Source organism: Channa argus, unplaced genomic scaffold (assembly GCF_033026475.1).
Source record: "Channa argus isolate prfri unplaced genomic scaffold, Channa argus male v1.0 Contig031, whole genome shotgun sequence".
NCBI lineage: Eukaryota > Metazoa > Chordata > Actinopteri > Anabantiformes > Channidae > Channa > Channa argus.
In genome coordinates, this window is record NW_027125250.1 from 23,058 (window position 1) to 41,419 (window position 18,362).

The following is an 18,362-nucleotide window of genomic DNA, read 5'->3' on the forward strand; positions in this document are numbered from 1 at the left end:
CAGAGGTGGGGAATCACCTAAGGTGTGTTCAATCAGACAGAAAGTGCAGGAGCAGTGGGTAAAGCACGGATAGCTGACAAGCAAGCAGGGCTGTGGAGCTCAAGGAGCATGGCTTTGGCACCCCTCTAGTTACGTATCAAAGGTAGTCTTTCATCTATGCCCTATAATCACTAATGAGAGTCTATTTGAGACTGACTCTATTGGCCAAATCCATAGATTTTCATGTTATACAAGTTACAGTGCATCTGGATAGATGCAATGAACATCACACACTGAGATAAAAGTGACACAGTGCTTAGATGTACCCAAACTGCCTCGTATTGACATTTTTTTAGTTTGCTACATGATCAGCCAAATCTCCAAGTTGTCAAGTTGGAGACAATAATGAAATGAATCAAATTGTGTGGAAGAACCTGTTCAACAACATAAAGCTAGCAATGTGGAAAGGTTCCATGGTGTAATGGTGAGCACTCTGGACTCTGAATCCAGCGATCCGAGTTCAAATCTCGGTGGGACCTACTGCTGGCAGGTTGTAGCTTTTCTCGATGCAATGATTGACTCGGTTACTCCACCAACTGGGAGACTCACAGTGGCATTGTCATGGAGCTCATCTTGTTCCAGAAACAGAATACTATGTGCACTAAACACTCATGACAAGTCTAAAAAAACTGAAACCGGCACAGAAATGAGGCCAAGCCTGCACGATGGTTTAAAATAAACACACTCTTAGCTAAGTATCCTTGCTGATCTCTGTCACATAATGCTAAAAACACATTTTGGGCATTCCATTCAAGTTTGGGCATGAAGTGCGATCCCAGACACAATCCCCAATTCCTCTTTTATAACCCTACCCTAGTTTTCAAGTGCTTCCTTATTTTTGTCATAAGGGTTAGTATTTGAAATATATTAAAAATAGTGTCTGTGTAACACTGTTCACTTTTCCAGTGCACACTTGCTTCATTTGGCAGCATCTGGAGATTCCCTGGTGTATAGGTAAGCACTCTGGACTATGAATCCAGCAATCTGAGTTCAAATCACGATGGGACCTGTTATACTGTAGAATAAATAAAACCAGCTGGACCTTTAAGCTGGCTTGCTGTTCTCAGGTTTTAATGTGCAATAAATGCAGGCAACTTTGGCAACAGTTCTTTCTCTTATGCTCCATTCAATGACTTTAGTACTGTACCAAATGAAGTGGTTCAATTAATATAATGCAATATTTGGATACTGGTTACCTTTTCTGGAGTTTGCTGAAAAACTGAATGTATATGTTAAAGCTCTATGAATTGATGTCTTGCCAGTAAAGGGCAGAAGAACACCAATACCAGCTGACAGGTGTGTAGTGTCTTAATCAACAAGCTCTTTTTTGCCTGAGACATACCATACTTCACGCATCCATCACTGATGGCCAGGGTAGCAATAAACCGATAAAGAGATAGGCTGATGACGAGTTTGCACATTTGATTTACAATAATTACGCCTAATCTAAATGCTGTCTTTGCGCATTTTTTTTGGAGTACCAAACCAAGCCTGTTCTGTTGTCAGGATGGCCGAGCGGTCTAAGGCGCTGCGTTAAGGTCGCAGTCTCTCCTGGAGGCGTGGCTTCAAATCCCACTTCTGACAAATGTTGTTTTTTAAGGACAACAGCTGACACTTGGAAAACACATTGGATCCATTCTTCCACATTCGTCAGAGGTGGGGAATCACCTAAGGTGTGTTCAGTCAGACAGAAAGTGCAGGAGCAGTGGGTAAAGCACGGATAGCTGACAAGCAAGCAGGGCTGTGGAGCTCAAGGAGCATGGCTTTGGCACCCCTCTAGTTACGTATCAAAGGTAGTCTTTCATCTATGCCCTATAATCACTAATGAGAGTCTATTTGAGACTGACTCTATTGGCCAAATCCATAGATTTTCATGTTATACAAGTTACAGTGCATCTGGATAGATGCAATGAACATCACACACTGAGATAAAAGTGACACAGTGCTTAGATGTACCCAAACTGCCTCGTATTGACATTTTTTTAGTTTGCTAGATGATCAGCCAAATCTCCAAGTTGTCAAGTTGGAGACAATAATGAAATGAATCAAATTGTGTGGAAGAACCTGTTCAACAACATAAAGCTAGCAATGTGGAAAGGTTCCATGGTGTAATGGTGAGCACTCTGGACTCTGAATCCAGCGATCCGAGTTCAAATCTCGGTGGGACCTACTGTTGGCAGGTTGTAGCTTTTCTCGATGCAATGATTGACTCGGTTACTCCACCAACTGGGAGACTCACAGTGGCATTGTCATGGAGCTCATCTTGTTCCAGAAACAGAATACTATGTGCACTAAACACTCATGACAAGTCTAAAAAAACTGAAACCGGCACAGAAATGAGGCCAAGCCTGCACGATGGTTTAAAATAAACACACTCTTAGCTAAGTATCCTTGCTGATCTCTGTCACATAATGCTAAAAACACATTTTGGGCATTCCATTCAAGTTTGGGCATGAAGTGCGATCCCAGACACAATCCCCAATTCCTCTTTTATAACCCTACCCTAGTTTTCAAGTGCTTCCTTATTTTTGTCATAAGGGTTAGTATTTGAAATATATTAAAAATAGTGTCTGTGTAACACTGTTCACTTTTCCAGTGCACACTTGCTTCATTTGGCAGCATCTGGAGATTCCCTGGTGTATAGGTAAGCACTCTGGACTATGAATCCAGCAATCTGAGTTCAAATCACGATGGGACCTGTTATACTGTAGAATAAATAAAACCAGCTGGACCTTTAAGCTGGCTTGCTGTTCTCAGGTTTTAATGTGCAATAAATGCAGGCAACTTTGGCAACAGTTCTTTCTCTTATGCTCCATTCAATGACTTTAGTACTCTACCAAATGAAGTGGTTCAATTAATATAATGCAATATTTGGATACTGGTTACCTTTTCTGGAGTTTGCTGAAAAACTGAATGTATATGTTAAAGCTCTATGAATTGATGTCTTGCCAGTAAAGGGCAGAAGAACACCAATACCAGCTGACAGGTGTGTAGTGTCTTAATCAACAAGCTCTTTTTTGCCTGAGACATACCATACTTCACGCATCCATCACTGATGGCCAGGGTAGCAATAAACCGATAAAGAGATAGGCTGATGACGAGTTTGCACATTTGATTTACAATAATTACGCCTAATCTAAATGCTGTCTTTGCGCATTTTTTTTGGAGTACCAAACCAAGCCTGTTCTGTTGTCAGGATGGCCGAGCGGTCTAAGGCGCTGCGTTAAGGTCGCAGTCTCTCCTGGAGGCGTGGCTTCAAATCCCACTTCTGACAAATGTTGTTTTTTAAGGACAACAGCTGACACTTGGAAAACACATTGGATCCATTCTTCCACATTCGTCAGAGGTGGGGAATCACCTAAGGTGTGTTCAGTCAGACAGAAAGTGCAGGAGCAGTGGGTAAAGCACGGATAGCTGACAAGCAAGCAGGGCTGTGGAGCTCAAGGAGCATGGCTTTGGCACCCCTCTAGTTACGTATCAAAGGTAGTCTTTCATCTATGCCCTATAATCACTAATGAGAGTCTATTTGAGACTGACTCTATTGGCCAAATCCATAGATTTTCATGTTATACAAGTTACAGTGCATCTGGATAGATGCAATGAACATCACACACTGAGATAAAAGTGACACAGTGCTTAGATGTACCCAAACTGCCTCGTATTGACATTTTTTTAGTTTGCTAGATGATCAGCCAAATCTCCAAGTTGTCAAGTTGGAGACAATAATGAAATGAATCAAATTGTGTGGAAGAACCTGTTCAACAACATAAAGCTAGCAATGTGGAAAGGTTCCATGGTGTAATGGTGAGCACTCTGGACTCTGAATCCAGCGATCCGAGTTCAAATCTCGGTGGGACCTACTGTTGGCAGGTTGTAGCTTTTCTCGATGCAATGATTGACTCGGTTACTCCACCAACTGGGAGACTCACAGTGGCATTGTCATGGAGCTCATCTTGTTCCAGAAACAGAATACTATGTGCACTAAACACTCATGACAAGTCTAAAAAAACTGAAACCGGCACAGAAATGAGGCCAAGCCTGCACGATGGTTTAAAATAAACACACTCTTAGCTAAGAATCCTTGCTGATCTCTGTCACATAATGCTAAAAACACATTTTGGGCATTCCATTCAAGTTTGGGCATGAAGTGCGATCCCAGACACAATCCCCAATTCCTCTTTTATAACCCTACCCTAGTTTTCAAGTGCTTCCTTATTTTTGTCATAAGGGTTAGTATTTGAAATATATTAAAAATAGTGTCTGTGTAACACTGTTCACTTTTCCAGTGCACACTTGCTTCATTTGGCAGCATCTGGAGATTCCCTGGTGTATAGGTAAGCAGTCTGGACTATGAATCCAGCAATCTGAGTTCAAATCACGATGGGACCTGTTATACTGTAGAATAAATAAAACCAGCTGGACCTTTAAGCTGGCTTGCTGTTCTCAGGTTTTAATGTGCAATAAATGCAGGCAACTTTGGCAACAGTTCTTTCTCTTATGCTCCATTCAATGACTTTAGTACTCTACCAAATGAAGTGGTTCAATTAATATAATGCAATATTTGGATACTGGTTACCTTTTCTGGAGTTTGCTGAAAAACTGAATGTATATGTTAAAGCTCTATGAATTGATGTCTTGCCAGTAAAGGGCAGAAGAACACCAATACCAGCTGACAGGTGTGTAGTGTCTTAATCAACAAGCTCTTTTTTGCCTGAGACATACCATACTTCACGCATCCATCACTGATGGCCAGGGTAGCAATAAACCGATAAAGAGATAGGCTGATGACGAGTTTGCACATTTGATTTACAATAATTACGCCTAATCTAAATGCTGTCTTTGCGCATTTTTTTTGGAGTACCAAACCAAGCCTGTTCTGTTGTCAGGATGGCCGAGCGGTCTAAGGCGCTGCGTTAAGGTCGCAGTCTCTCCTGGAGGCGTGGGTTCGAATCCCACTTCTGACAAATGTTGTTTTTTAAGGACAACAGCTGACACTTGGAAAACACATTGGATCCATTCTTCCACATTCGTCAGAGGTGGGGAATCACCTAAGGTGTGTTCAATCAGACAGAAAGTGCAGGAGCAGTGGGTAAAGCACGGATAGCTGACAAGCAAGCAGGGCTGTGGAGCTCAAGGAGCATGGCTTTGGCACCCCTCTAGTTACGTATCAAAGGTAGTCTTTCATCTATGCCCTATAATCACTAATGGGAGTCTATTTGAGACTGACTCTATTGGCCAAATCCATAGATTTTCATGTTATACAAGTTACAGTGCATCTGGATAGATGCAATGAACATCACACACTGAGATAAAAGTGACACAGTGCTTAGATGTACCCAAACTGCCTCGTATTGACATTTTTTTAGTTTGCTACATGATCAGCCAAATCTCCAAGTTGTCAAGTTGGAGACAATAATGAAATGAATCAAATTGTGTGGAAGAACCTGTTCAACAACATAAAGCTAGCAATGTGGAAAGGTTCCATGGTGTAATGGTGAGCACTCTGGACTCTGAATCCAGCGATCCGAGTTCAAATCTCGGTGGGACCTACTGTTGGCAGGTTGTAGCTTTTCTCGATGCAATGATTGACTCGGTTACTCCACCAACTGGGAGACTCACAGTGGCATTGTCATGGAGCTCATCTTGTTCCAGAAACAGAATACTATGTGCACTAAACACTCATGACAAGTCTAAAAAAACTGAAACCGGCACAGAAATGAGGCCAAGCCTGCACGATGGTTTAAAATAAACACACTCTTAGCTAAGTATCCTTGCTGATCTCTGTCACATAATGCTAAAAACACATTTTGGGCATTCCATTCAAGTTTGGGCATGAAGTGCGATCCCAGACACAATCCCCAATTCCTCTTTTATAACCCTACCCTAGTTTTCAAGTGCTTCCTTATTTTTGTCATAAGGGTTAGTATTTGAAATATATTAAAAATAGTGTCTGTGTAACACTGTTCACTTTTCCAGTGCACACTTGCTTCATTTGGCAGCATCTGGAGATTCCCTGGTGTATAGGTAAGCACTCTGGACTATGAATCCAGCAATCTGAGTTCAAATCACGATGGGACCTGTTATACTGTAGAATAAATAAAACCAGCTGGACCTTTAAGCTGGCTTGCTGTTCTCAGGTTTTAATGTGCAATAAATGCAGGCAACTTTGGCAACAGTTCTTTCTCTTATGCTCCATTCAATGACTTTAGTACTCTACCAAATGAAGTGGTTCAATTAATATAATGCAATATTTGGATACTGGTTACCTTTTCTGGAGTTTGCTGAAAAACTGAATGTATATGTTAAAGCTCTATGAATTGATGTCTTGCCAGTAAAGGGCAGAAGAACACCAATACCAGCTGACAGGTGTGTAGTGTCTTAATCAACAAGCTCTTTTTTGCCTGAGACATACCATACTTCACGCATCCATCACTGATGGCCAGGGTAGCAATAAACCGATAAAGAGATAGGCTGATGACGAGTTTGCACATTTGATTTACAATAATTACGCCTAATCTAAATGCTGTCTTTGCGCATTTTTTTTGGAGTACCAAACCAAGCCTGTTCTGTTGTCAGGATGGCCGAGCGGTCTAAGGCGCTGCGTTAAGGTCGCAGTCTCTCCTGGAGGCGTGGGTTCAAATCCCACTTCTGACAAATGTTGTTTTTTAAGGACAACAGCTGACACTTGGAAAACACATTGGATCCATTCTTCCACATTCGTCAGAGGTGGGGAATCACCTAAGGTGTGTTCAATCAGACAGAAAGTGCAGGAGCAGTGGGTAAAGCACGGATAGCTGACAAGCAAGCAGGGCTGTGGAGCTCAAGGAGCATGGCTTTGGCACCCCTCTAGTTACGTATCAAAGGTAGTCTTTCATCTATGCCCTATAATCACTAATGAGAGTCTATTTGAGACTGACTCTATTGGCCAAATCCATAGATTTTCATGTTATACAAGTTACAGTGCATCTGGATAGATGCAATGAACATCACACACTGAGATAAAAGTGACACAGTGCTTAGATGTACCCAAACTGCCTCGTATTGACATTTTTTTAGTTTGCTACATGATCAGCCAAATCTCCAAGTTGTCAAGTTGGAGACAATAATGAAATGAATCAAATTGTGTGGAAGAACCTGTTCAACAACATAAAGCTAGCAATGTGGAAAGGTTCCATGGTGTAATGGTGAGCACTCTGGACTCTGAATCCAGCGATCCGAGTTCAAATCTCGGTGGGACCTACTGTTGGCAGGTTGTAGCTTTTCTCGATGCAATGATTGACTCGGTTACTCCACCAACTGGGAGACTCACAGTGGCATTGTCATGGAGCTCATCTTGTTCCAGAAACAGAATACTATGTGCACTAAACACTCATGACAAGTCTAAAAAAACTGAAACCGGCACAGAAATGAGGCCAAGCCTGCACGATGGTTTAAAATAAACACACTCTTAGCTAAGTATCCTTGCTGATCTCTGTCACATAATGCTAAAAACACATTTTGGGCATTCCATTCAAGTTTGGGCATGAAGTGCGATCCCAGACACAATCCCCAATTCCTCTTTTATAACCCTACCCTAGTTTTCAAGTGCTTCCTTATTTTTGTCATAAGGGTTAGTATTTGAAATATATTAAAAATAGTGTCTGTGTAACACTGTTCACTTTTCCAGTGCACACTTGCTTCATTTGGCAGCATCTGGAGATTCCCTGGTGTATAGGTAAGCACTCTGGACTATGAATCCAGCAATCTGAGTTCAAATCACGATGGGACCTGTTATACTGTAGAATAAATAAAACCAGCTGGACCTTTAAGCTGGCTTGCTGTTCTCAGGTTTTAATGTGCAATAAATGCAGGCAACTTTGGCAACAGTTCTTTCTCTTATGCTCCATTCAATGACTTTAGTACTCTACCAAATGAAGTGGTTCAATTAATATAATGCAATATTTGGATACTGGTTACCTTTTCTGGAGTTTGCTGAAAAACTGAATGTATATGTTAAAGCTCTATGAATTGATGTCTTGCCAGTAAAGGGCAGAAGAACACCAATACCAGCTGACAGGTGTGTAGTGTCTTAATCAACAAGCTCTTTTTTGCCTGAGACATACCATACTTCACGCATCCATCACTGATGGCCAGGGTAGCAATAAACCGATAAAGAGATAGGCTGATGACGAGTTTGCACATTTGATTTACAATAATTACGCCTAATCTAAATGCTGTCTTTGCGCATTTTTTTTGGAGTACCAAACCAAGCCTGTTCTGTTGTCAGGATGGCCGAGCGGTCTAAGGCGCTGCGTTAAGGTCGCAGTCTCTCCTGGAGGCGTGGGTTCAAATCCCACTTCTGACAAATGTTGTTTTTTAAGGACAACAGCTGACACTTGGAAAACACATTGGATCCATTCTTCCACATTCGTCAGAGGTGGGGAATCACCTAAGGTGTGTTCAATCAGACAGAAAGTGCAGGAGCAGTGGGTAAAGCACGGATAGCTGACAAGCAAGCAGGGCTGTGGAGCTCAAGGAGCATGGCTTTGGCACCCCTCTAGTTACGTATCAAAGGTAGTCTTTCATCTATGCCCTATAATCACTAATGAGAGTCTATTTGAGACTGACTCTATTGGCCAAATCCATAGATTTTCATGTTATACAAGTTACAGTGCATCTGGATAGATGCAATGAACATCACACACTGAGATAAAAGTGACACAGTGCTTAGATGTACCCGAACCGCCTCGTATTGACATTTTTTTAGTTTGCTACATGATCAGCCAAATCTTCAAGTTGTCAAGTTGGAGACAATAATGAAATGAATCAAATTGTGTGGAAGAACCTGTTCAACAACATAAAGCTAGCAATGTGGAAAGGTTCCATGGTGTAATGGTGAGCACTCTGGACTCTGAATCCAGCGATCCGAGTTCAAATCTCGGTGGGACCTACTGTTGGCAGGTTGTAGCTTTTCTCGATGCAATGATTGACTCGGTTACTCCACCAACTGGGAGACTCACAGTGGGATTGTCATGGAGCTCATCTTGTTCCAGAAACAGAATACTATGTGCACTAAACACTCATGACAAGTCTAAAAAAACTGAAACCGGCACAGAAATGAGGCCAAGCCTGCACGATGGTTTAAAATAAACACACTCTTAGCTAAGTATCCTTGCTGATCTCTGTCACATAATGCTAAAAACACATTTTGGGCATTCCATTCAAGTTTGGGCATGAAGTGCGATCCCAGACATAATCCCCAATTCCTCTTTTATAACCCTACCCTAGTTTTCAAGTGCTTCCTTATTTTTGTCATAAGGGTTAGTATTTGAAATATATTAAAAATAGTGTCTGTGTAACACTGTTCACTTTTCCTGTGCACACTTGCTTCATTTGGCAGCATCTGGAGATTCCCTGGTGTATAGGTAAGCACTCTGGACTATGAATCCAGCAATCTGAGTTCAAATCACGATGGGACCTGTTATACTGTAGAATAAATAAAACCAGCTGGACCTTTAAGCTGGCTTGCTGTTCTCAGGTTTTAATGTGCAATAAATGCAGGCAACTTTGGCAACAGTTCTTTCTCTTATGCTCCATTCAATGACTTTAGTACTCTACCAAATGAAGTGGTTCAATTAATATAATGCAATATTTGGATACTGGTTACCTTTTCTGGAGTTTGCTGAAAAACTGAATGTATATGTTAAAGCTCTATGAATTGATGTCTTGCCAGTAAAGGGCAGAAGAACACCAATACCAGCTGACAGGTGTGTAGTGTCTTAATCAACAAGCTCTTTTTTGCCTGAGACATACCATACTTCACGCATCCATCACTGATGGCCAGGGTAGCAATAAACCGATAAAGAGATAGGCTGATGACGAGTTTGCACATTTGATTTACAATAATTACGCCTAATCTAAATGCTGTCTTTGCGCATTTTTTTTGGAGTACCAAACCAAGCCTGTTCTGTTGTCAGGATGGCCGAGCGGTCTAAGGCGCTGCGTTAAGGTCGCAGTCTCTCCTGGAGGCGTGGGTTCAAATCCCACTTCTGACAAATGTTGTTTTTTAAGGACAACAGCTGACACTTGGAAAACACATTGGATCCATTCTTCCACATTCGTCAGAGGTGGGGAATCACCTAAGGTGTGTTCAATCAGACAGAAAGTGCAGGAGCAGTGGGTAAAGCACGGATAGCTGACAAGCAAGCAGGGCTGTGGAGCTCAAGGAGCATGGCTTTGGCACCCCTCTAGTTACGTATCAAAGGTAGTCTTTCATCTATGCCCTATAATCACTATTGAGAGTCTATTTGAGACTGACTCTATTGGCCAAATCCATAGATTTTCATGTTATACAAGTTACAGTGCATCTGGATAAATGCAATGAACATCACACACTGAGATAAAAGTGACACAGTGCTTAGATGTACCCAAACTGCCTCGTATTGACATTTTTTTAGTTTGCTACATGATCAGCCAAATCTCCAAGTTGTCAAGTTGGAGACAATAATGAAATGAATCAAATTGTGTGGAAGAACCTGTTCAACAACATAAAGCTAGCAATGTGGAAAGGTTCCATGGTGTAATGGTGAGCACTCTGGACTCTGAATCCAGCGATCCGAGTTCAAATCTCGGTGGGACCTACTGCTGGCAGGTTGTAGCTTTTCTCGATGCAATGATTGACTCGGTTACTCCACCAACTGGGAGACTCACAGTGGCATTGTCATGGAGCTCATCTTGTTCCAGAAACAGAATACTATGTGCACTAAACACTCATGACAAGTCTAAAAAAACTGAAACCGGCACAGAAATGAGGCCAAGCCTGCACGATGGTTTAAAATAAACACACTCTTAGCTAAGTATCCTTGCTGATCTCTGTCACATAATGCTAAAAACACATTTTGGGCATTCCATTCAAGTTTGGGCATGAAGTGCGATCCCAGACACAATCCCCAATTCCTCTTTTATAACCCTACCCTAGTTTTCAAGTGCTTCCTTATTTTTGTCATAAGGGTTAGTATTTGAAATATATTAAAAATAGTGTCTGTGTAACACTGTTCACTTTTCCAGTGCACACTTGCTTCATTTGGCAGCATCTGGAGATTCCCTGGTGTATAGGTAAGCACTCTGGACTATGAATCCAGCAATCTGAGTTCAAATCACGATGGGACCTGTTATACTGTAGAATAAATAAAACCAGCTGGACCTTTAAGCTGGCTTGCTGTTCTCAGGTTTTAATGTGCAATAAATGCAGGCAACTTTGGCAACAGTTCTTTCTCTTATGCTCCATTCAATGACTTTAGTACTCTACCAAATGAAGTGGTTCAATTAATATAATGCAATATTTGGATACTGGTTACCTTTTCTGGAGTTTGCTGAAAAACTGAATGTATATGTTAAAGCTCTATGAATTGATGTCTTGCCAGTAAAGGGCAGAAGAACACCAATACCAGCTGACAGGGGTGTAGTGTCTTAATCAACAAGCTCTTTTTTGCCTGAGACATACCATACTTCACGCATCCATCACTGATGGCCAGGGTAGCAATAAACCGATAAAGAGATAGGCTGATGACGAGTTTGCACATTTGATTTACAATAATTACGCCTAATCTAAATGCTGTCTTTGCGCATTTTTTTTGGAGTACCAAACCAAGCCTGTTCTGTTGTCAGGATGGCCGAGCGGTCTAAGGCGCTGCGTTAAGGTCGCAGTCTCTCCTGGAGGCGTGGGTTCAAATCCCACTTCTGACAAATGTTGTTTTTTAAGGACAACAGCTGACACTTGGAAAACACATTGGATCCATTCTTCCACATTCGTCAGAGGTGGGGAATCACCTAAGGTGTGTTCAATCAGACAGAAAGTGCAGAAGCAGTGGGTAAAGCACGGATAGCTGACAAGCAAGCAGGGCTGTGGAGCTCAAGGAGCATGGCTTTGGCACCCCTCTAGTTACGTATCAAAGGTAGTCTTTCATCTATGCCCTATAATCACTAATGAGAGTCTATTTGAGACTGACTCTATTGGCCAAATCCATAGATTTTCATGTTATACAAGTTACAGTGCATCTGGATAGATGCAATGAACATCACACACTGAGATAAAAGTGACACAGTGCTTAGATGTACCCGAACCGCCTCGTATTGACATTTTTTTAGTTTGCTACATGATCAGCCAAATCTTCAAGTTGTCAAGTTGGAGACAATAATGAAATGAATCAAATTGTGTGGAAGAACCTGTTCAACAACATAAAGCTAGCAATGTGGAAAGGTTCCATGGTGTAATGGTGAGCACTCTGGACTCTGAATCCAGCGATCCGAGTTCAAATCTCGGTGGGACCTACTGTTGGCAGGTTGTAGCTTTTCTCGATGCAATGATTGACTCGGTTACTCCACCAACTGGGAGACTCACAGTGGGATTGTCATGGAGCTCATCTTGTTCCAGAAACAGAATACTATGTGCACTAAACACTCATGACAAGTCTAAAAAAACTGAAACCGGCACAGAAATGAGGCCAAGCCTGCACGATGGTTTAAAATAAACACACTCTTAGCTAAGTATCCTTGCTGATCTCTGTCACATAATGCTAAAAACACATTTTGGGCATTCCATTCAAGTTTGGGCATGAAGTGCGATGCCAGACACAATCCCCAATTCCTCTTTTATAACCCTACCCTAGTTTTCAAGTGCTTCCTTATTTTTGTCATAAGGGTTAGTATTTGAAATATATTAAAACTAGTGTCTGTGTAACACTGTTCACTTTTCCTGTGCACACTTGCTTCATTTGGCAGCATCTGGAGATTCCCTGGTGTATAGGTAAGCACTCTGGACTATGAATCCAGCAATCTGAGTTCAAATCAGGATGGGACCTGTTATAGTGTAGAATGAATAAAACCAGCTGGACCTTTAAGCTGGCTTGCTGTTCTCAGGTTTTAATGTGCAATAAATGCAGGCAACTTTGGCAACAGTTCTTTCTCTTATGCTCCATTCATTGACTCTAGTACTCTACCAAATGACGTGGTTCAATTAATATAATGCAATATTTGGATACTGGTTACCTTTTCTGGAGTTTGCTGAAAAACTGAATGTATATGTTAAAGCTCTATGAATTGATGTCTTGCCAGTAAAGGGCAGAACAACACCAATACCAGCTGACAGGTGTGTAGTGGCTTAATCAACAAGCTCTTTTTTGCCTGAGACATACCATACTTCACGCATCCATCACTGATGGCCAGGGTAGCAAGTCAAGTCAAGTCAAGTCAAGTGGCTTTTATTGTCATTTCTACTATACACAGTGGTACACAGTACACAGTAGAAACGAGATAACGTTTCTCCAAGAACCAAGGTGCTACAAACAACACAAGCTATAATAAAGTGCATCGAGTGCAACCAAGTGCAAACAGTGCAGACGAAAAAACAGTACAGACGGACAGTGTAGACAGACAACACAAGTAACACAGGACAGGACACAAGACACAAGACCCAAGACAGTGCCGACCAGTAAACCTACTGTATACTATTTTACAGTACAGTACAGTTCAGTTAAGTGTGCTAGGGGTGTTAAAAAAAAGAGCAGCATGTAAACGGTATAGTGCATTTAAATGTCCAGCATGTAAAAAAAGTGCAATTGCATTGGAATGTGCAAAAAAAAAACAGCAGGTAAACAGTGTAGTGCAGTAAATGTAGAATGATAAAAGTAAATAAATAATAAATAAGTGGTGGTGGAATGAGATGAGTAGTGAGTGATGAGAATGTGCTGAGTTCGGTTTGCAGTGTGTTTAAGTTCTATTTCAGTTCTGTGTGTTGAGGAGCCTGATGGCTTGTGGGAAAAAACTGTTGCATAGTCTGGATGTGGTGGCCCGAATGCTTCGGAACCTCTTTCCTGATGGCAGGAGTGTGAAGAGTGTGTGTGATGGGTGTGTGGGGTCGTCCACAATGCTGTTGGCTTTGCGGATGCAGCGTGTGGTGTAAATGTGCATGATAGAGGGCAGAGAGACTCCGATGATCTTCTCAGCTGTCCTCACTATCCTCTGTAGGGTCTTGCGATCCGCGACGGTGCAGTTCCCAAACCAGGCAGTGATGCAGCTGCTCAGGATGCTCTCAATGGTCCCTCTGTAGAACATGGTCAGGATGGGGGGAGGGAGATGGGCTTTCCTCAGCCTTCTCAGGAAGTAGAGACGCTGCTGGGCCTTCTTAGTGATGGAGCTGGTGTTGACTGACCAGGTGAGGTTGTCCGCCAGATGAACACCAAGGAATTTGGTGCTCTTGACTATCTCCACTGAGGATCCATCGATGATCAATGGAGAATGGTCACCCTGTGCTCTCCTGAAGTCCACAACCATCTCTTTAGTTTTGTCAACGTTCAGAGACAGGTTGTTTGCTCCACACCAGGCTGTTAATCGTTGCACGTTGCACCTCCTCTCTGTAGGCTGACTCGTCGTTCTTGCTGATTAGACCCACCACGGTCGTGTCATCAGCAAACTTGACTATGTGGTTTGAGCTGTGCATTGCTACACAGTCGTGCGTCAGCAGAGTGAACAGCAGAGAGCTGAGCACAAAGCCCTGAGGGGCTCCAGTGCTCAGTGTGGTGGTGCTGGAGATGTTGTTCCCGATCCGGACTGACTGGGGTCTCCCAGTCAGGAAGTCCAGAATCCAGTTGCAACTTCAATAAACTGATAAAGAGATAGGCTGATGACGAGTTTGCACTTTTGATTTACAATAATTACGCCTAATCTAAATGCTGTCTTTGCGCATTTTTTTTGGAGTACCAAACCAAGCCTGTTCTGTTGTCAGGATGGCCGAGCGGTCTAAGGCGCTGCGTTAAGGTCGCAGTCTCTCCTGGAGGCGTGGGTTGGAATCCCACTTCTGACAAATGTTGTTTTTTAAGGACAACAGCTGACACTTGGAAAACACATTGGATCCATTCTTCCACATTCGTCAGAGGTAGGGAACCACCTATTCTCCAAGACTGCTTACCTGGATAAGGTGTGTTCAATCAGACAGAAAGTGCAGGAGCAATGGGTAAAGCACGGATAGCTGACAAGCAAGCAGGGCTGTGTAGCTCAAGGAGCATGGCTTTGGCACTCCACTAGTTACGTATCAAAGGTAGTCTTTCATCTATGCCCTATAATCACTAATGAGAGTCCATTTGAGACTGACTCTATTGGCCAAATCCATAGATTTTGATGTTATACAAGTTACATTGCATCTGGATAGATGCAATGAACATCACACACTGAGATAAAAGTGACACAGTGCTTAGATGTACCCAAACCGCCTCGTATTGACATTTTTTTAGTTTGCTACATGATCAGCCAAATCTCCAAGTTGTCAAGTTGGAGACAATAATGAAATGAATCAAATTGTGTGGAAGAACTTGTTCAACAACATTAAGCTAGCAATGTGGAAAGGTTCCATGGTGTAATGGTGAGCACTCTGGACTCTGAATCCAGCGATCCGAGTTCAAATCTCGGTGGGACCTACTGTTGGCAGGTTGTAGCTTTCCTCGATCCAATGAATGACTCGGTTACTCCACCAACTGGGAGACTCACAGTGGCATTGTCATGGAGCTCATCTTGTTCAAGAAACAGAATACTATGTGCACTAAACACTCATGACAATTCCAAAAAAACTGATACCGGCACAGAAATGACGCCAAGCCTGCACGATGGTTTAAAATAATAATCCTTGCTGATCTCTGTCACATAATGCTAAAAAAACATTTTGGGCATGAAGTGCGATCCCAGACACAATCCCCAATTCCTCTTTTATAACCCTACCCTAGTTTTCAAGTGCTTCCTTATTTTTGTCATAAGGGTTAGTATTTGAAATATATTAAAACTAGTGTCTGTGTAACACTGTTCACTTTTCCAGTGCACACTTGCTTCATTTGGCAGCATCTGGAGATTCCCTGGTGTATAGGTAAGCACTCTGGACTATGAATCCAGCAATCTGAGTTCAAATCAGGGTGGGATCTGTTATAGTGTAGAATGAATAAAACCAGCTGGACCTTTAAGCTGGCTTGCTGTTCTCAGGTTTTAATGTGCAATAAATGCAGGCAACTTTGGCAACTGTTCTTTCTCTTATGCTCCATTCAATGACTCTAGTACTCTACCAAATGACGTGGTTCAATTAATTTAATGCAATATTTGGATACTGGGTACCTTTTCTGGAGTTTGCTGAAAAACTGAATGTATATGTTAAAGCTCTATGAATTGATGTCTTGCCAGTATAGGGCAGAAGAACACCAATACCAGCTGACAGGTGTGTAGTGGCTTAATCAACAAGCACTTTTTTGCCTGAGACATACCATACTTTACGCATCCATCACTGATGGCCAGGGTAGCAATAAACTGATAAAGAGATAGGCTGATGACGAGTTTGCACATTTGATTTACAATAATTACGCCTAATCTAAATGCTGTCTTTGCGCATTTTTTTTGGAGTACCAAACCAAGCCTGTTCTGTTGTCAGGATGGCCGAGCGGTCTAAGGCGCTGCGTTAAGGTCGCAGTCTCTCCTGGAGGCGTGGGTTGGAATCCCACTTCTGACAAATGTTGTTTTTTAAGGACAACAGCTGACACTTGGAAAACACATTGGATCCATTCTTCCACATTCGTCAGAGGTGGGGAACCACCTATTCTCCAAGACTGCTTACCTGGATAAGGTGTGTTCAATGAGACAGAAAGTGCAGGAGCAGTGGGTAAAGCACGGATAGCTGACAAGCAAGCAGGGCTGTAGAGCTCAAGGAGCATGGCTTTGGCACCCCTCTAGTTACGTATCAAAGGTAGTCTTTCATCTATGCCCTATAATCACTAATGAGAGTCCATTTGAGACTGACTCTATTGGCCAAATCCATAGATTTTGATGTTATACAAGTTACAGTGCATCTGGATAGATGCAATGAATATCAGACACTGAGATAAAAGTGACACAGTGCTTAGATGTACCCAAACCGCCTTGTATTGACATTTTTTTAGTTTGCTACATGATCAGCCAAATCTCCAAGTTGTCAAGTTGGAGACAATAATGAAATGAATCAAATTGTGTGGAAGAACCTGTTCAACAACATTAAGCTAGCAATGTGGAAAGGTTCCATGGTGTAATGGTGAGCACTCTGGACTCTGAATCCAGCGATCCGAGTTCAAATCTCGGTGGGACCTACTGTTGGCAGGTTGTAGCTTTTCTCAATGCAATGAGTGACTCAGTTACTCCACCAACTGGGAGACTCACAGTGGCATTGTCATGGAGCTCATCTTGTTCCAGAAACAGAATACTATGTGCACTAAACACTCATGACAAGTCTAAAAAAACTGATACCGGCACAGAAATGAGGCCAAGCCTGCACAATGGTTTAAAATAAACACACTCTTAGCTAAATATCCTTGCTGAATTCTGTCACATAATGCTAAAAACACATTTTGGGCATGAAGTGCGATCCCAGACACAATCCCCAATTCCTCTTTTATAACCCTACCCTAGTTTTCAAGTGCTTCCTTATTTTTGTCATAAGGGTTAGTATTTGAAATATATTAAAACTAGTGTCTGTGTAACACTGTTCACTTTTCCAGTGCACACTTGCTTCATTTGGCAGCATCTGGAGATTCCCTGGTGTATAGGTAAGCACTCTGGACTATGAATCCAGCAATCTGAGTTCAAATCACGATGGGACCTGTTATAGTGTAGAATGAATAAAACCAGCTGGACCTTTAAGCTGGCTTGCTGTTCTCAGGTTTTAATGTGCAATAAATGCAGGCAACTTTGGCAACAGTTATTTCTCTTATGCTCCATTCAATGACTTTAGTACTCTACCAAATGCCGTGGTTCAATTAATATAATGCAATATTTGGATACTGTTTACCTTTTCTGGAGTTTGCTGAAAAACTGAATGTATATGTTAAAGCTCTATGAAATAATGTCTTGCCAGTAAAGGGCAGAAGAACACCAATACCAGCTGACAGGTGTGTAGTGGCTTAATCAACAAGCTCTTTTTTGCCTGAGACATACCATACTTCACGCATCCATCACTGATGGCCAGGGTAGCAATAAACTGATAAAGAGATAGGCTGATGACGAGTTTGCACATTTGATTTACAATAATTACACCTAATCTAAATGCTGTCTTTGCGCATTTTTTTCGGAGTACCAAACCAAGCCTGTTCTGTTGTCAGGATGGCCGAGCGGTCTAAGGCGCTGCGTTAAGGTCGCAGTCTCTCCTGGAGGCGTGGGTTCGAATCCCACTTCTGACAAATGTTGTTTTTTAAGGATAACAGCTGACACTTGGAAAACACATTGGATCCATTCTTCCACATTCGTCAGAGGTGGGGAACCACCTATTCTCCAAGACTGCTTACCTG

The 18,362-nt window shown here is 42.1% G+C and overlaps 20 non-coding genes across 20 annotated transcripts; all 20 read left to right on the plus strand.

The window, feature by feature from the left end:
• The first annotated feature begins 446 nt into the window (after positions 1–446).
• Positions 447–518, plus strand: trnaq-cug (transfer RNA glutamine (anticodon CUG)). The gene has a single exon. It is a non-coding gene; the product is annotated as a tRNA-Gln (tRNA).
• Positions 519–1,540: 1,022 nt separating this feature from the next.
• trnal-aag (transfer RNA leucine (anticodon AAG)) lies at positions 1,541–1,623 on the plus strand. Its single transcript has one exon. It is a non-coding gene; the product is annotated as a tRNA-Leu (tRNA).
• A 513-nt stretch (positions 1,624–2,136) lies between these two features.
• On the plus strand, positions 2,137–2,208 carry trnaq-cug (transfer RNA glutamine (anticodon CUG)). Its single transcript has one exon. It is a non-coding gene; the product is annotated as a tRNA-Gln (tRNA).
• A 1,022-nt stretch (positions 2,209–3,230) lies between these two features.
• trnal-aag (transfer RNA leucine (anticodon AAG)) lies at positions 3,231–3,313 on the plus strand. The gene has a single exon. It is a non-coding gene; the product is annotated as a tRNA-Leu (tRNA).
• A 513-nt stretch (positions 3,314–3,826) lies between these two features.
• Positions 3,827–3,898, plus strand: trnaq-cug (transfer RNA glutamine (anticodon CUG)). The gene has a single exon. It is a non-coding gene; the product is annotated as a tRNA-Gln (tRNA).
• A 1,022-nt stretch (positions 3,899–4,920) lies between these two features.
• On the plus strand, positions 4,921–5,003 carry trnal-aag (transfer RNA leucine (anticodon AAG)). The gene has a single exon. It is a non-coding gene; the product is annotated as a tRNA-Leu (tRNA).
• A 513-nt stretch (positions 5,004–5,516) lies between these two features.
• trnaq-cug (transfer RNA glutamine (anticodon CUG)) lies at positions 5,517–5,588 on the plus strand. The gene has a single exon. It is a non-coding gene; the product is annotated as a tRNA-Gln (tRNA).
• Positions 5,589–6,610: 1,022 nt separating this feature from the next.
• Positions 6,611–6,693, plus strand: trnal-aag (transfer RNA leucine (anticodon AAG)). The gene has a single exon. It is a non-coding gene; the product is annotated as a tRNA-Leu (tRNA).
• Positions 6,694–7,206: 513 nt separating this feature from the next.
• trnaq-cug (transfer RNA glutamine (anticodon CUG)) lies at positions 7,207–7,278 on the plus strand. The gene has a single exon. It is a non-coding gene; the product is annotated as a tRNA-Gln (tRNA).
• Positions 7,279–8,300: 1,022 nt separating this feature from the next.
• Positions 8,301–8,383, plus strand: trnal-aag (transfer RNA leucine (anticodon AAG)). The gene has a single exon. It is a non-coding gene; the product is annotated as a tRNA-Leu (tRNA).
• A 513-nt stretch (positions 8,384–8,896) lies between these two features.
• trnaq-cug (transfer RNA glutamine (anticodon CUG)) lies at positions 8,897–8,968 on the plus strand. Its single transcript has one exon. It is a non-coding gene; the product is annotated as a tRNA-Gln (tRNA).
• Positions 8,969–9,990: 1,022 nt separating this feature from the next.
• On the plus strand, positions 9,991–10,073 carry trnal-aag (transfer RNA leucine (anticodon AAG)). The gene has a single exon. It is a non-coding gene; the product is annotated as a tRNA-Leu (tRNA).
• A 513-nt stretch (positions 10,074–10,586) lies between these two features.
• Positions 10,587–10,658, plus strand: trnaq-cug (transfer RNA glutamine (anticodon CUG)). The gene has a single exon. It is a non-coding gene; the product is annotated as a tRNA-Gln (tRNA).
• A 1,022-nt stretch (positions 10,659–11,680) lies between these two features.
• trnal-aag (transfer RNA leucine (anticodon AAG)) lies at positions 11,681–11,763 on the plus strand. The gene has a single exon. It is a non-coding gene; the product is annotated as a tRNA-Leu (tRNA).
• A 513-nt stretch (positions 11,764–12,276) lies between these two features.
• On the plus strand, positions 12,277–12,348 carry trnaq-cug (transfer RNA glutamine (anticodon CUG)). Its single transcript has one exon. It is a non-coding gene; the product is annotated as a tRNA-Gln (tRNA).
• Positions 12,349–14,795: 2,447 nt separating this feature from the next.
• trnal-aag (transfer RNA leucine (anticodon AAG)) lies at positions 14,796–14,878 on the plus strand. Its single transcript has one exon. It is a non-coding gene; the product is annotated as a tRNA-Leu (tRNA).
• A 538-nt stretch (positions 14,879–15,416) lies between these two features.
• Positions 15,417–15,488, plus strand: trnaq-cug (transfer RNA glutamine (anticodon CUG)). Its single transcript has one exon. It is a non-coding gene; the product is annotated as a tRNA-Gln (tRNA).
• Positions 15,489–16,475: 987 nt separating this feature from the next.
• On the plus strand, positions 16,476–16,558 carry trnal-aag (transfer RNA leucine (anticodon AAG)). Its single transcript has one exon. It is a non-coding gene; the product is annotated as a tRNA-Leu (tRNA).
• Positions 16,559–17,096: 538 nt separating this feature from the next.
• Positions 17,097–17,168, plus strand: trnaq-cug (transfer RNA glutamine (anticodon CUG)). The gene has a single exon. It is a non-coding gene; the product is annotated as a tRNA-Gln (tRNA).
• A 1,003-nt stretch (positions 17,169–18,171) lies between these two features.
• On the plus strand, positions 18,172–18,254 carry trnal-aag (transfer RNA leucine (anticodon AAG)). The gene has a single exon. It is a non-coding gene; the product is annotated as a tRNA-Leu (tRNA).
• Positions 18,255–18,362: the final 108 nt, after the last annotated feature.